Genomic DNA, 17,810 nt, shown 5'->3' with positions numbered 1-17,810 from the left:
ATCATACAAAGATTAAGTTTAAATTTGGTCAGAAATTTCCGGGTCATCACAGTACCTACCCGTTAAAGAAATTTCGTCCCGAAATTTGAGTGAGATCGTCATGGCTAACAATAAAAATGTTTTAATGACGAATATGAGTTGATAATAGAGTTTTATCTATGTTTGAATAATATGGATAAAATAATCCAATTACTCGAAGCGTATGAGAGAAGTTATAGTAATCAAGTGAAATGGAGAATAGAGATGCGTCTTATCTCTTGATGTAGTAACGATTGATTTCCAGATTTTAAGGAATAGAAAATCTTCATAATTTAAATAAGATTTGATTTTTTTCGGAATTTGCGAAAATTAGGATTTTCTTTGATTACATGCGTAATCTGCCTCTATTGCTGCGTCCGATATTTTGCTATAAATTGACCTCTTCCGTTTCATTATTTTCACTACTCCTACATCTTCTTCCTCATTTCATACTTTCAAAAGATTGTGAAATGCTTCATCCAGTTCTGATTCTTGATATTTTCCTGGCTATCGTATCCTTCATTCTTCTTTTTCATCTGCCACCAGAGGAAGTTATTTTCTTCTACTATTACCTTGGGGTTATAGTATTTTTCATTCTCCCGTGTCTTTATATTGCTATACGCATTGATATACACGGTTTGTAATTTCTGGGTAGTTGTTGGGTTTTATATCTTCCCTTATATTTCGATGTCTCTGCTTCTGTCTTTCCATAATTATTGACATCCACAGTTAATACTCTCTCCAATTTACTTATATATACTCCCATTGATATTTTGAAGCTTCATGCTTTTGTTTTATCTTCCCGACTTTAAATCAAGCGAATAATGGTCCAGAATTCGTAGGTATGAATTTCGGAATGAACATAATTAATGTTTAAAAAAAACGGTAATAGCACAATCTGACTTGTCAAATTACCAGAATACCTCAAAAAAGACCGAATCATTAAGAAAATATTTTCTTGATATATTTAGAGATTATATAGAATGAAAGAGTTATGTAACATGGTTCATGATGAGGGTGTGATCAGTGAACCTTTATCACGTTCCATTAGAAACTCAGCATGACTTACTGTAATATAATCACGTTGATCAAGTGTCATTATATTATACTATCTCATGCTTCAGCTCCCAACACCACTTCCAAAATATTCATATTTTAAACTTGAAAGTTTCAGAATTTAGAAACTAAAATAGTTTATTTTATGATGTAACACAGATATCGCAAGGAGAAAATTGATTTCCGATACGAATGATTATGGAATTATCACCAGAAATATGGAGGATATTTATAATGAAAGATACGATGATATCTTAGAATTTATAATATCAGAGGATGATGAAGAATATTGTCCGCAAGGGTTTAGATTTGGAGGCAAGGTATTCGTTAATGGCTTCAGCAGATACTGAATCATTTGGATTCTTTGAAGGTAGATTTAGTCTTTGTGATTTGTCCACAGCCTCTTTCATACTTTACTCAATCCGTTTTTCAGTTCCAAACCTTCTCTTTTTCTCAGCTTTACCACCATACTATTCTTTATCATCAAACTTTTGACTGTTAAGGTCGTTTACAGTTTTTGCTGCTTTATCAACATTTTTCCAAAATTCGGAGAACTAGTTTCGTAGTTTGGGGTGTTTTTCGGAAACTTTACATTCGAAGTATGTAAGTCCAGGAGGTGGACGTTATATGTACACATATAACTGTTGGCGTAGACGTGCTGCAAGATTTCAAAATACTGATTGCTAATTCTCGATAGTTGGTACGGCAATTGCCGTTACAAGATGTGGATGAGTACATGATACGATTTCAATGAGTATAAGGATTTTTCGAAAGATCAAGGATCAATGAAGTGGTTGGTAAATTTACTGCTAATGTGGTGGAACATAAAAGGTTCCTCAGTAACAAAAACGTATTTGCCAAAGTTACAAGTCTGAAAGGTCGTCGTTGACTGGTTGAACGGTTGATAATACTGGATACTTTTGAAAAGGAATTGCAAGGTTATTTTTGGTAAAAACAATGCTAATGGATCTTGCACAGATTTAAAGTCAAAGTATAGCTTTGAAAGATGTAGATATCTAAGAATGATATCACTTGTTAAATCTTGACTTGGATTCTGATCCGTCAATATCAGAATATGTAATTGAATTTGTATGGAAACGATTGTATATCGCTGTGAGCATAGTTAATAATTTTTGAATCAAAGTTGAAGAATGTACAGTATAACATATTAATTGTGAACTTATATATTTCCCGGGAATTACCTACCCGTTAAAGATTTCACAAGTAATATTTTGTACAAAAGAATTTTCATTAGAGTCTTTATGAAAATATATGTATGTATATTTCTTCAGATGTAATACGGATTTAATGAGTTAATATCATATTAAGCTCATTTGATTTTCGGCTTGACTTAGAAATGATTAATCTCTAAAACATTAAAGATTACATAATCTTTGCGGAGTTTTTCACTAGTGAAATCAATACTTCATTATTTATTCTTGTTGATATTCCTCGGTGAAGAATGTTGATGCTCGTGGAATTTTTGTGAACCTTACAAGGTACAGATGATGTTTTCTGGAAGGTTTCGAGTATATCAAAATTGAAAATGTAAAATCAATTATGTAATTGATTAATACACTTGTTTTATTATGAAATGGAATTCATTGGGTTGAAACAGATATTGTAGTTAACAATGGTTAAGTTGTTAAGGAAGGATGTACATCATTGCATATTAGTAATATGAACTAACCGAGTAGTACCTATCAGTTAAGATTCACATGTAATAGCTTAGTACGAAAAGATTTATTTTGATTTCAAAATTCATATATATTAAATATACATAAAATTTCTTCAGGGGAAATGAGTTAATACTTCATCGGTTATTGTTGCTGGTATTTCTTGGTAACAACGGTGCGTATGACGTTGATGCTCATGGAACAGATTGTGAAGTTGAGGTTTGCGATGCGGATGTTGTTGGTGGTGGTAATGGTACTGTTGGTGTTGTTGTCGGTGGTACTGTTGTTGCCGGAGATTCTGCTGGTGCTTGTAACCTTTGCACCATATTCTCCAAAGCCAATACCCGAGCGTGAAGCTCGTTGACTTCTTCTACTATACCGGGATGATTGGCGGTTCGGACGAGCGGATGAATAAGATCCAGAATTTGAGAGAGTATATGATCATGACGAGATATTCTGGAGATGAGAGAGAAAATGGTATTACGAACAGGTTCGCCGGTAAGTGCTTTAGGTTCTTCGCCAAGAGGGCAATGTGGTGGATGGAAGGGATCGCCTTCTTCTTGTCTCCAATAATTAAGTAGACTACGAACCCATCCCCAATTCATCCAGAATAGATGATGGCTAATTGGTTGATCCATTCCGGTTACACTGTCTTCGGAATTCAGGTGAATATCCATATCGGAATAGCTGTCAGAGTTTAAGGAATTTGAACTAGATACGGGATCCATCTTGTATAATTAGAGAGATGATTTTTGATATGAAATAGATTATAGAATTTAGATTGGTACTCTTCAATACATAATTTACATATGTATATATAATACTAAATTCCATAAATCACGGAGAAATTTTTGGAAGATGTCAGGAAAAGTTTACAGTAACAGATACGCTAAGATATAAATTTTGTCTATACACTATTCATGCAATCAATGCAGTAAAACGTGTCTAGACTAGGAATGATAAGCAGGTAATTTCCGACAAAAATGATAAGTAAAACTTTTGACATGCATACACGGTCGAAGTCCAGGCTTACTAATGCATCCTAACAACTATCAGTTAGACACACTTATGCAAGACCTGGTTCACTAGGACCAACGCTCTGATACCAACTGTGACGATCGCTCCAAATCTATATGGACGAACACGTCATTCATCGATTTCATTGCGAGGTATTTGACCTCTATATGATACGTTTTGTAAACATTGCATTCTTTTGAAAAGGCACACCATAAATGAATATTTAAATCAAAGGTTTTCGACATCTGATGATTTCTACATATAAACAATCACCGTAAATAATAGTTTACAATAGTAATTCCGTTGACAATGCAGTCAAAATAAGATACATGGTGATGATTTGGTGAATGCAACGTTTCCTTGATAAATATGCCATGTAAGACTCCATGCACATAGCTTGTCTAACATATAAGCAAACAGCGGAAGACTTCTAGGGAACCTGAGAATAAACATGCTAACAAATGTCAACACAAAGGTTGGTGAGTTCATAGTTTTAGTGTTTCGCATAATCTGTATATAAAGGTGGATCACAAGATTTCAGTTGTTCAATCCAGAAACGTTTATCAAAATATTCTACGAAATTGAGCACCCTGGTAACTAAACTCACACATATAAATATTGTATATCGGTTAATAAAGCATTTGCATATATTCTCAGCCCAAAAATGTAGAGAGTAAAAGGGATCTTATGAAACTCACACATATAAATATTGTATATCGGTTAATAAAGCATTTGCATATATTCTCAGCCCAAAAATGTAGAGAGTAAAAGGGATCTTATGAAACTCACCTTAGCAGCATATAAAGTTGTTCATCGTAATGTGACCGAAACTCGGATTACCAAATAATCGTAGATCTCAACGTATCAATATTGTGATTCAATATTTCAGAAAAGTACGTAGACATAACAGAGATGATAAACACTAGGTTTGACTCACAAATATACCTCCGAACATTACCCATAACCTCCTTGGCAATAACCCATAATTTCCTTAGCTCTATCCCGCTTGAAAACCATTTTGAAAGTGACACGCTCATAACCTCGTCGTAGTATTTTATGTATAATACTAATTAATAATATTAATAATAATATTAATAATAATAATAATAATAATAATAATAATAATAATAATAATAATAATATAAATAATAATAATACAGAGATAGATAGTAGATATGTGTGCTGAAATGAAATGAAATCGCTCGAATTTATAGATGTGGCCTGGATATGACTGCCATGCGATCGCATGGCTTTACAGCCCATTTCCCATGCGATCGCATGGGATGGGTTTACAGCTCACAATGTTTTGGCCTCTAGTTTATCGACATATTTTAATATAATATTTATAATATATAATAATTTATATAATTAATTATATATTATATTAAATTCACGTGCATAGTTGATTTGTAATTTTAGTTCCGATAAGTCGTACGTCATCACTCGACTTATGTCCCGGTTCCGGTTTTTCGAACGTCCTATCGTATACTGAGAAAACTTGTACTTTACGTTTCGTGAATCGTACCTTTGTCAAAATATAGTCTTAAATCATCCATAAACTATACCACTCAAGGTATAACTTATACATTTAAGTGTTTTGGTCATTTACTTCATATCAAAAATGGTTTACTGTAGCAATTCACTGTAGCAAAGTCAATTTCACTGTAGCAAATAGTGATTTTCGAAAACACTGTAGCATTTTGGGTACTGTAGCAATTTGAAAATACTGTAGCAAATTAGTGTTTTACTGGTTCATCTTAAATGCTTTAGTTAACTTATCTAAATATCAATCGAATCAATAAACGAATGTTACTATCGTTTACTAAATAACTTGAAATTATATATATGTATATATCTTTTTAATATATAAATCAGTTTTTAAATACACATTGAAAGTTATATATAAATAAATTTTAATAATAAATATTTCAACTTATCATATATATTCAAATAGATATTTAAACCAATAAGTTTAATGTACGGTATCAAACAATTAATACATTGTTACCTTTTCAAGTTATAGTATATATGTATCTATTTACATATAATTGTTCGCGAATCGTCGAAAACAACCGAAGGGTATTTAAATATATAAAAGTAGTTCAAAAATTTTGAGATTCAGTTTTACAGACTTTGCTTATCGTGTCGGAAATGTTAATCATACAAAGATTAAGTTTAAATTTGGTCAGAAATTTCCGGGTCATCACATCTTGGTCCCGACAACCGCTTATGCTAAAGACGGCTTCCGTTTGCTCAAACCATCGGGTGAGCATGACCGGTCCCCCGGTTCCATCAAAAGTGTGAGGTTTGCACCCCATGAAGGATTTGTAGGAGCACCCTTCGTTTGAGTTACCGGCTCCATTGTTGTTGTTGTTGTGATTGTTGTTATTTTTATTGTTGTTGGAAGAGTGACCGGCCATGGCCGCATCCACGGCGGTGGCTATCATTCGTTGTAGAGCTTGTTCGGTAGTTTCGGGAGGAGCGCGTCGACGAGCCATTGTTCCTTCAAGACACAAGAATATCGTTGGTTAGTATTCTCAATAATACCAACCGTGATATGGAATAAGGATAAAGATAAAAATTTTCCTTAACCCGCCTTAAATTCTTTATGTCATAATGTCGGAACGTCCATGTGAACCACCGTAATGTAATCCCGGAAATTATATTACCCTGATTCACATGTGCATTTAACACTACTTCATAAAGTCAAGGTGGCGTATCAATCAAATTTAACAACGTGATATCAAGATCGAATAAGAGTTAGATATGATAGGAGAGTTCGAGTATAATGCACAAATAGTCAAGTAGTTCCTACTTCAGTCTATATGCCGGTTGTAGTCTAGATTCACTAATGTACCCTATGACTCGGGGTCGACACCAATGAACTCTAAATCCCTACAACCAACGCTCTGATACCATCTGTAGCGACCCGACCAAATCATGTTTGACGGCGCCGACTACTTAGGTCCCGTTACGTGGTCGTAAGTCTTTATCATGACGTTTGACCAAAATATATCGCATTTATTTCATAAGTAAAAGGATGTTTCAAGTTTACAATTGTAGTTCAAAAGACTAGTTACATTACAATGTTTAACGTACGAATGAAACCTATGCGACACAATTTAAAGTAGCCAAAAGACGCTCCAACTATGCATGTATACTCGACATCCAAGCAAGTATCAAAAGTAATGAGCGGAAGCATGTATCACAAAACGTTCAAGGACCTGAGAAAAACATAGAAATCTGTCAACGAAAACGTTGGTGAAATCATAGGTTTAAGTAAGTAAGTACAAATGAACCACAAGATTTGTAACATTGATATAATAGTAATACATTCCAAAAGTTTGTTTCACGAGCACCCAATTATCAATGCTTAACTTTCCTTCCATAGAACCCCATCACAATAGTGTTAGAACATACACTGTTTCACGAAAATATATTTCATTCGTAAACGGTAGCGAACCGTTTGAATGAGGGTTTGTCAAACCCATGTAGATCCATACAACATAAGTTCTCGCTTACACCCAGCAAGTGTAACTAATGATAATCGAATTGAGGATTTTGTTCTAAACTCGTATGTAGAATGTTTGTTTTCCTGTACTTGTGTTCACTTAGTAAAAGAAATGTTTATGTTTTCTCATCCCAAATGTAAGTTCAAAAAGAGTAAAAGTGGGACTATGATCTCACCTTGAGTGCACGTATGAAAAGTACTTCACAAAGTAACGTGTGCGAAGGATAGTGCTAGTCTTGACCTAAACAAATAGGTCGTATCAATAACGGTAAACACGATAGGTCAAAGATGTTCAATTAGTCCTACGGCTCGTTACGACTCGATTATGTAGCATGTGAAATCAAATTGTCAAGTTTCATGCAAGATACAAGTATATAAACAAGTTAGGAAGGTTGCATAATCATTTGGTTAAGTTTGACAAAAAGTCAAACTTTGGTCGGTCAAAGTCAACGAAAAAGTCAACACGTTCGGGTCGGGTCCCGAACTATTTTTCTGAGGTTTTTAATCATGTATGAGCATGTTAGAACAAGTTACATGTGAATCGGAGGTGCGTAGCATAGCAAACATTATTCGAAAATTGACAAAGTTGGACAGACCACTTTGGCACGCCGCGCGGGTATATGGCGCGCCGCGCCATTACCTGTGCAGAGAATTCTGGCAGTTTTTAAGTTTTATGCACGAACCTAACTTCAAACAATCACCATTTATGATCCGAAAACAACCAAGACAAGTATCTTATACCGTTGGGAAGGTAATTTGACGAGGAAAACAACTAAACACATTTCATCAATCAATCTACCTATTACAACAACCAAAACCGCATCTAATGCTTAACATTAACCGCATACAAGTTCATAAATGCAATTCAATGATTCGGGCAACCAATTTACATGAATGATATGCCGTTTCGAAGGTAATCAAGCATACAATCCAACTAAACACTTACCAATAATAATCCATGGCATTCAATGCATCAAAAGTCCATTTCAAGTTCATCAAACCCTAACACAAATTCACCAAAATCATAAATCAAGTTCATGAACTTTTCTAAAGCAACCTACACATCAAATTGAAGCTAGTGATACTAGAAACATAATTAGAACATGAACTTTTAACATCTAACAACATATGATCACCCAAAACTCAAGAACAACACACCAAAATTCAAGTTCATGCTAGTTACTTCAAAACAACAAGATCGAGCATACAATTCATATATTCATGTTAGACTTGAGCCATAGACACTAATTAACACTTTTATAAGTTAAAAACATCAAGAACACAAAATCTAGTGATTTTAGAAAGTTACCCAAACTTGATGAAATTGGTATGGAATCGAAGAGGAAGATGAGAGGATTCCGAATATGCAATTTGTTTAGATGGATGCTTGCTCGATTTGATTTGAATGATGAATCCTTGAAGTGGTGTTTGAGAGATTTGGTGAAAGTGTTAGAGAAAAAGGAAAAAAGAAAAAGAATTAATGAATGGAGGAGGAAGAGTGTTGACTCTTTGACCTAGTCACCTCTTTGCTCCTTTGTCAAACTTAGTCCCTCAACTTTGGAAAAGGGTGCGTGAATTACCTAAACGAGATAATTTAAAACGCGTATTAACGGGAGATGTTATAAACATATAACGGAGTTTAACATAGTATAACGGAAAAGTAAACGGAAAAAGGCGGGATGTTACACACATGGTCTGCTAATAGCTGATAATTGGAGTATATATACCAATAGTACATACATCTAAAAGCTGTGTATTGTACGAGTACGAATACGGGTGCATACGAGTAGAATTGTTGATGAAACTGAACGAGGATGTAATTGTAAGCATTTTTGTTAAGTAGAAGTATTTTGATAAGTGTCTTGAAGTCTTTCAAAAGTGTATGAATACATATTAAAACACTACATGTATATACATTTTAACTGAGTCGTTAAGTCATCGTTAGTCGTTACATGTAAGTGTTGTTTTGAGACCTTTAGGTTAACGATCTTGTTAAATATTGTTTACCCAAAGTTTATAATATCAAATGAGATTTTAAATTATTATATTATCATGATATTATGATATATTAATATATCTTAATATGATTTATACATTTAAATGTCGTTACAACGATAATCATTACATATATGTCTCGTTTCGAAATCCTTAAGTTAGTAGTCTTGTTTTTACTTATGTAGTTCATTGTTAATACACTTAATGATATATTTAATTATCATATTATCATGTTATATATAATATAACAATGTATTAATATGCTTCATATATATTTAGTAAGACGTGGTTATAACGATAATCGTTATATGTATCGTTTCGAGTTTCATACGTCAATAGTCTCCTTTTTAAGTATATAACTTATTGTTACTATTTTTAATGAGATACTTGATGATCATTATATCATGTTAAACATATATATTTATTCATTTATGTATCATCATGTCATATACAACTTATAGCGTTCGTGAATCATTGGTCAAACTGGGTAATCAGACGTTTACAAAATTTCCGTTTCAATCAACCAAGTCTTAACAAGTTTGATTGCTTAACATGTTGGAAACATTTAATCATGTAAATATAGTTTTAATTAAACATATAATCATAGAAAGGTTCGGAAAAGTTCGGGTCACTACAAGCACTTCTACAATCGTTGGCCACATGACCACCCCTTTGGCACCGGTGGCAAAATAGATTGCTACATTCACCATAGTGGTGTTTGTGGCATTTGTTGCAAAAGGGTTTATTTCCGCCATAACTTTTCTTGGCGTCAGAGGTGAAAGGCTTTTTGGTGAAGTTGTTGTTGTAGTTGTTGCTTGATTGGGGGGCTTCCCATTTTCTTTTGTTGCCGCCCGATTTATCCTCGGCCTTAGGTGCCGGAACTACGATTTTGTCAACCGTTTCGATCAATTTGCGGGCCATGTTTAAGGTTTGTTGTAGGTTAGCGGGTTTGGATGACATCACTCCTTGTTTGATGCTCTTTGGAAGGCCATCCATGTAAAGTTCAACCCTTTGAGATTCGGGGTTCACGAGGTTGGGACACATCAAGGATAGCTCGGCGAATCGTTGATTGTAGGACTTGAGATCGTTTTCGATCGCCTTTAAAGTTCTTAGATCTTGCTCGAGCTTTCGGGTTTCTTCACGAGGGAAAAACTCGACGATCAACCTTTCCCTTAAATCAGCCCAAGAGAGGGCGTGAGCTTCGTCAGTACCCACCGATTGTGCATACGTGTTCCACCACGTGAGGGCGATACCGGCAAAGGTGTGGGTGGAATATTTGACTTTATCTTGGTCCCGACAACCGCTTATGCTAAAAACGACTTCCATTTGTTCGAACCATCGAGTGAGTACAACCGGTCCCTCGGTCCCATCAAAGGTGTGAGGTTTGCACCCCATGAAGGCTTTGTAGGAGCACCCTTCGCTTGAGTTACCGGCCCCTTGATTGTTGTTGTTGTTATTGTTATTGTTGTTGGTGGAGTGATCGGCCATGGCCGCCTCTACGGCGGTGGCTACCATTCGTTGTAGAGCTTGTTCGGGTGTCTCATGGCGTGGCACACGACGAGGAGGCATTGTTCCTTCAAAACACAAGAATACCGTTGATTAGTATTCTTAATAATACTAACCATGATATGGAATAAAGATAGAGAGAAATTTTCCTTGACTCGCCTTAAATTCTTTATGTCATAATGTCGGAATATTCATATGAGTCACCGTAATATAATCCCGGAAATTATATTACCCTAATTCATATGTGCATTCGACACTAATTCATATAGTCAAGGTGGCGCGTCAATTAAATCAAGTAACGTGAGATTAAGATTGAATAAGAATTAGATATGATAGACGAGTTTTGAGTATAATGCACAAGTAGTCAAGTAATTCCTACTTCAAGTCTATATGCCGGTTGTAGTCTAGACTCACCAATGTACCCTATGACTTGGGGTCGACACCAATGAACTCTAAATCCCTACAACCAACGCTCTGATACCATCTGTAGCGACCCGACTAAATCATGTTTGACGGCGCTGACTACTTAGGTCCCGTTACGTGGTCATAAGTTTTTAACATGACGTTTGACCAAAATATGTCGCATTCATTTCATAAGTAAAAGGATGTTTCAAGTTTACAAAAGTAGTTCAAAGACTAGTTACATTACAAAGTTTAACGTACGAATGAAACCTATGCGACACAATTTGAAAGTTGTCAAAAGACGCTCCAACTATGCATGTATACTCGACATCCAAGCAAGTATCAAAAAGAGTGCTAAAGCATGTATCAAGTAGCATTCAAGGACCTGAGAAAACATATAGAAAACTGTCAACGAAAATGTTGGTGAAATCATAGGTGTTTTAGTAAACGTTGCATTTGAACCACAAGATTTAATATAATATGATTATCAAAATCATTTGCATTCCAAAGTTGTTGTTTGTATCCCGGGCACCCAATTATCAAACTTAACTGTTTTGCACCCTTTGCGTAGTGTTAGAACATACACTAGACCCGAAAATATATTTCATCCGCTAACGGTAGCGAACCGTCCGAATGAGGCTCGTCAAGCCCATGTGATCACATAATATAAGTTCACGTTTACACCCTGCAAGTGTAACTAATGATAATTGAATTGAGGCTTTTTGTTCAAACCCATACGTAAAATGTTCGTTTTCGTACTTGTGTTCAAGTGTAAAAGTATGATACGTATATGTTTCTCATCCCATAGTTTAAAGCATAAAAGTTGTTGAAAGATGGGACTATGATCTCACCTTGAGTGCACGTATGAAAAGTACTTCACAGAGTAACGTGTGCAAAGGATAATGCTAGTCTTGACCTAAACAAATAGGTCGCATCAATAACGGTAAACATGATAGGTCAAAGATGTTCAATTAGTCCTATGGCTCGTTACGACTCGATTATGTAGCATGTGAATCAAATTGTCAAGTTTCATGCAAGATACAAGTATAGAAACAAATTAGAAAGATTGCATAATCATTTGGTTAAGTTTGACAAAAAGTCAAACTTTGGTTGGTCAAAGTCAACGAAAAAGTTAACACGTTCGGGTCGGGTCCCGAACTATTTTTCTGAGGTTTATATTCATATATAAGCATGTTAGAACAAGTCTCATGTGAATCGGAGGTCCATAGCGTGCCAAACATTTTTTGTATCTTGACCAAGGAGGTCAGAACCTGGCCACGCCTTATGTCGCGCCGCGACATAGGCTGGCCGCGCCGCGGCACATAACGTGTGCTGGTGCCTGGTTAGTTTCAATTGTTCAAGTCTTTTTCCGAACTTCGATCAAACACAAATCACAAACCGTAAACACTTATGACACGCATTTTATATCGTTGGAAAGCTAATTTGACAAAGAACACAACTAAATACATTTCATCAACCAAAAACATGATTTGCAATAACCGACTTTCCAATATTTAATGCTCAATTAATACTCAAGTTCATATATGCACAAAATAGGATTCGGGAATTAATTGCATACATATGACACGCCGTTTCGTAGGTAATCAAGCATACAATCTAACTAACCACTTACCAACCACAATTCATGGCATTCAATACATTAAATGTTCACATTCAATTCTATCAAACCCTAACCAACAACATCAAAATCACTAATCATGTTTATGAAGTTTTCTAAAACAACCTACACATCAAATTGAAGCTAGTAATGTTAGGAACACATTTAATACATGCATTTATAACATTTAACATCATCCACACAACCAAATCACCAAATCAAACACACCAAAGTTTATGTTCATGCTAGTTACTTCAAATAACAAAATCGAACATATAAATCATATATTCATGTTAGACTTGAGCCATAGACACTAATTAACAACTTTATAAGTTAAAAACATCAAGAACACAAAATCTAGTGATTTTAGAAAGTTACCCAAACTTGATGAAATCGGTATGGAATCGAAGAGGAAGTTGCAAGGATTCTAAATATGTAATTTGTTTTGCAAGATACCCGCTAGCTTGGATTTAGATGATGATTCTTTGAAATGGATAATTGAAAGAAAATGGAGAAGTAGTGAAAGAAAAGGAAAATGAAAATGAAAAAGAAGGGAGGTGGGATTGACTAGTCAAATGCTAGTCACCTCTTTGGCTCTTTGGCAAAACTAGTCCCTTGAGTTCGGTTGCGGGTGCGTGAATTACCTAAACGAGATATTTTTAAAACGTGTATCAACGGGAGATGTTATAAACATATAACGGAATTTAAATAGTTAAACGGAAAAGTAAACGAAAAAAGGCGGGATGTTACATAAATGAAAGCGATGAACAAGCAACTGTTAAGGTAATGTCCCGTAACATGCTTTTGATTATGGTCTATAACGTGTTGGATGCAATTACTATCCTTTGTAGGAGCAATAGTAAAGATCACCCTATAGATTTTCGGTCTGGCACAAGGTCCTGTCTTCGACCATGCTATGCAACCACCGTTCTTACGGTTGACACCCGATTTGGTTCAGGTGACCTAATGAATTCCGGTGAATTCTTAGGATTTTACGTTCAATGGTAATGAACGCATTGAAAATAGGTTTTCAGAAAACAAATCGGTTTGTAATTTGATCAAAATATTTTCTCGTTCAAGCTCGAGTTCAGATATCATCGACTTCCATGTGTTTGTAATTCTCAATCTTTAAGGTCAATCTCAAGGATTGAGTAATATCAGGCTTAAAAGCTGATTTTTAATCTTTTAAGGAGATTATCCTTTCTGGGGGTCTGATTCATTAGTCTTATCAAGCTAATTTGCACGGCGCCCTCCCCATTTTACGAGATAGATCCTCTCATGGTTAGGATAAGTCTGACCACTTGGCGACCCTGTTTGATGTTGAGGTCCGTGGATTTCCTGCTGATTTTAGAGATGACTTTTTTAGATTTTTCATCAACCTACAGCTGATCTGGACGACAACTTCCTGACCTAAATCAAGAAGAGCGTGTATTTTTCGGAAGACTTTACTTCCTTTTAATGATGGAATTGATTCATCGTGTAGATCCATCTATTCTTTCAATTTTATTACAATAAATCGGGTAAAACTAATTAGTTAGTACAAAGCAAAAGTACCTGCAATAATCTGTACCAAATATGCGATATGTGTTTTAAAGAAATTGGTAAATTCTTCCCACACTTAGCTTTTATTTATTTTTTCTTTGCCTTTTTATTCTCCTCTATTCCATTTTAAATGAATTCTAACGTTTTGGATTGTTTCTCTATTTATGTTCTCTCCGAGGAAACAATAATTTCGGCATTATCACCTAGTTTTATCGTTCATAAATATGTATAAACATGATTTTGAATTCATTTAATTGAAAATTTTTCAAATTTTCACAAAATTTGGAACCAAGTGTAAACCCGAGAGAATTTATAATCCTAGAATATCCCCACACTTGCGATCATGCAATGCCCTCATTTGCATAAAATCAGACTATAAATATAAATTCATGAGAGTGATTAGTGTAGAAAAGTGATTAAAAATACCGAGTTTGCAAACATATTATTTTATATCACATTTGATATTTTGTGTCTTGTCGTCAAAATTAGTAGCTTTTGTTGAACTTAATGTCAGTCTTTAAAAGTGTGCTGTTTTACCCTGTTTTGTACATAAGATAAATTACAAACATACATAATATTTTTATTATATATATATATATATATATATATATATATATATATGTATATATATATATATATATATATATATATATATATATATATATATATTTTATAAAACCTTTATTTATTAAAAAAATTTAAATGAATAATTTTTTAAAATTTTGTTTCCTTTTACTTTAGGTAGTTTCGGTATGTTTACCTAGTCCGTCCCTCGACAAAATTTAAAGTTTATCGTTTTTAAAGCGATTGTTTTAAAAGCAAAGATTTTTGGGTTTTTTAATTTTTTTGGTATACTTTAGATCAATAAAATTAAAAATAATGATAACAAAATTTTTCGCCCCGCCTTCGGGTAAAGCAATTTCGGTTCCATGACCTAGTCTTCAACTTACGATGAATTTTAGAAATCATTTTTTAAACTTAATGAAATAAAGTAAATTTTGTTTTTAAATTCACACAAAACTTAAATTAAAAAAAAATGCATATTAATTTCATACAAAACCTACAAAACAAAAATTCAGAATGGGGGAGAAAACTAGTTCTTTAGTGTCTGCTAGCGAAAAAGACCAACCGGATTCTATTCTCGGAACTACACGAGAACAGAACAACTAACTCTAGACAGTAATTTCTTTTTAGAACATTTGAATTTCCCCAAACTTAGGTAGCTGTGGTGTCGAATTTGTGATTAACTTCATTGTCAATTTCTTTTGGACCATAATCAACTTGCATATCTGTGACTTTTGCTTTAAGCCATTGGTCGTATTCCTGTGTAATATCTACAAATTCAACTAGTTTCGCCTTTTCTTTAGGCGATAGATTGGATACTAACCGGTTACATAACTTAAAGTTCCCCTTGGTTCTAGCATCGCGAATCCGTTTAATAAGTTTCTTCATTGAACTATTAATAACGGGGTCGTTTAATTTTGTATCAACAACGGGGTTCTTTGTTATCAAGTCATCATTATGTGTTACTTCATCTTCCCCAAACTTAGGCATTTTATTATTGTTAAGCACTACCGTTGGAGTTGGTAAAACAACATGGTTTTTACCAATCATTTTTGTTGGTTCAACAGTTTTGGTTGGTGGAGATTTAGACTTTCGAATCACAAAGGTGACATTTGTCACCATCACTAAGTGTCATTCTACCTTTTCTTACATCAAATAACGCCCCGGTGGATGCTAAGAATGGTCGACCTAAAATTAGAGGAACGTTTGAGTCCTCTTCTATGTCAATGACAATAAATTCGACTAGAAAGGTTAAATTACCTACTTGAACGGGTAGGTTGTCAGCAATTCCAACTGGGTGCCTAATGGTTTGATCAAAGAATCGAACACTCATCTCTGTTGGACTTAACTCACCTACTCCTAATATCCTATATAATGAAAGAGGCATAACACTCACACTCGCACCTAAATCTACTAGTGCATCATACATGACACAATCACTAAGTAGACAAGGAACAATAAATTCACCCGGATCACCCAACCTTTGTGGAGGTTTTGGTGGAACTGTCTTCACCGAGTTTATTTTTACGATTTTTGTTTCTTATACTTTCTTATTCTTTTTCTTCTTTCCAGAGGTATCACAAAATTTATTACCTATTACTTGCTCATACTCAACTCCTTTTCTTGGAAATGGGATGGGTGGTCTGTATGGTGCCACCACTGGCTTTACATACTCGGGTGGTGGTGGTGGTTTTGTAACTTCTTCATTGTTACTCACATCTAAAACCTTCCCATCTTCTGATGCTGGTTTTTCAGAATTCGTTGAAACCATATTAACATTCTCATTCCGAGGATTTACTTCAGTATTACTCGGTAGCTTTCCTTGTTCCCTCTCACTCATCATGCTAGCAAGAGTACCTACGTGTTTTTCTAGATTCAAAATGGAAGTTTGTTGAGTTCTTAATGACTGATCAAACCTCTCATTTGTTTGGGTTTGAGATGTAATAAATTGTGTTTGATATTCCATTAGCTTTGCCATCATTTCTTCTAGATTTGGCTTTTTCTCTTCGGTTTGTTGTGGTGGTTTATACAAGTTAGGTTTTTGTTGATTGAAAGTGTTGTTTTGAGTTGGTTGGTTATTCGGACCTTGTTGGTTGTACGAGTTATTGCTAGGTCCATTTGGATTGTAAAGAATGTTTTGATTTCGATTGAAGTTTGGCCTTAGTGGTTGATAATTATTTTGATAAGTATTTCCCGGCCTTTGGTTCATGTAGGAAACATTCTCATGTTGTTCCATCATTTGTTCATTGTGATAATCTTTCGTTAAGTGTGGTCCACCGCATTGCTCACAACTGATTCGTATTGCGTGAATATCTTTATTCATCTTTTCCATTCGTCTCTCGAAAGCATCTATTTTTGCGGAAACGGAATCAAAGTCATGGCTAGAATCGGCTCTAGCCGCTTTAGATGAACGAAAGATATCTTTTTTCTGGTGCCACTCATGCGAGTGGGAGGCTGTGTTATCAATGATTTTGTAAGCCTCAGTTGCGGTTTTCTTCATAATGGAACCACCAGCTGCTATGTCGATGTCTTTTCGTGTAGTAATATCGCATCCTTGGTAGAATATTTGTACTATTTGATAAGTGTCTAAACTATGTTAAGGACATCCTCTCAACAACTTTCCGAATCTTGTCCACGCCTCATATAATGTTTCATTTGGCTTTTGCGTGAACGTAACAATTTCTTCTTGAAGTCTCACGGCTTTAGATGCCGGAAAGAATCTTTTAATAAATTTCTCAACTAAGACATCCCATGTGTCAATCGCTCCTTCAGGTAACGATTCTAACCAATCTTTGGCTTCTCCCTTTAAAGTACAGGGAAACAACATGCGATAGATCTGTTCATCCTCAACTTCTCTGATCTTGAATAGAGTACAAATCCTATTAAAGGTTCGAAGATGTTCGTT

General features: G+C 34.8%; 1 non-coding gene across 1 annotated transcript; it reads left to right on the top strand.

Moving 5' to 3' along the window:
* Window positions 1-17,493: 17,493 nt before the first annotated feature.
* On the top strand, window positions 17,494-17,600 carry LOC139850910 (small nucleolar RNA R71). The gene has a single exon (XR_011760286.1). It is a non-coding gene; the product is annotated as a small nucleolar RNA R71 (small nucleolar RNA).
* The last annotated feature ends 210 nt before the right edge of the window (window positions 17,601-17,810 follow it).

Source organism: Rutidosis leptorrhynchoides, chromosome 5, assembly GCF_046630445.1.
Source record: "Rutidosis leptorrhynchoides isolate AG116_Rl617_1_P2 chromosome 5, CSIRO_AGI_Rlap_v1, whole genome shotgun sequence".
Taxonomy (NCBI): domain Eukaryota; kingdom Viridiplantae; phylum Streptophyta; class Magnoliopsida; order Asterales; family Asteraceae; genus Rutidosis; species Rutidosis leptorrhynchoides.
This window is presented reverse-complemented; position numbering and strand designations above follow the sequence as displayed.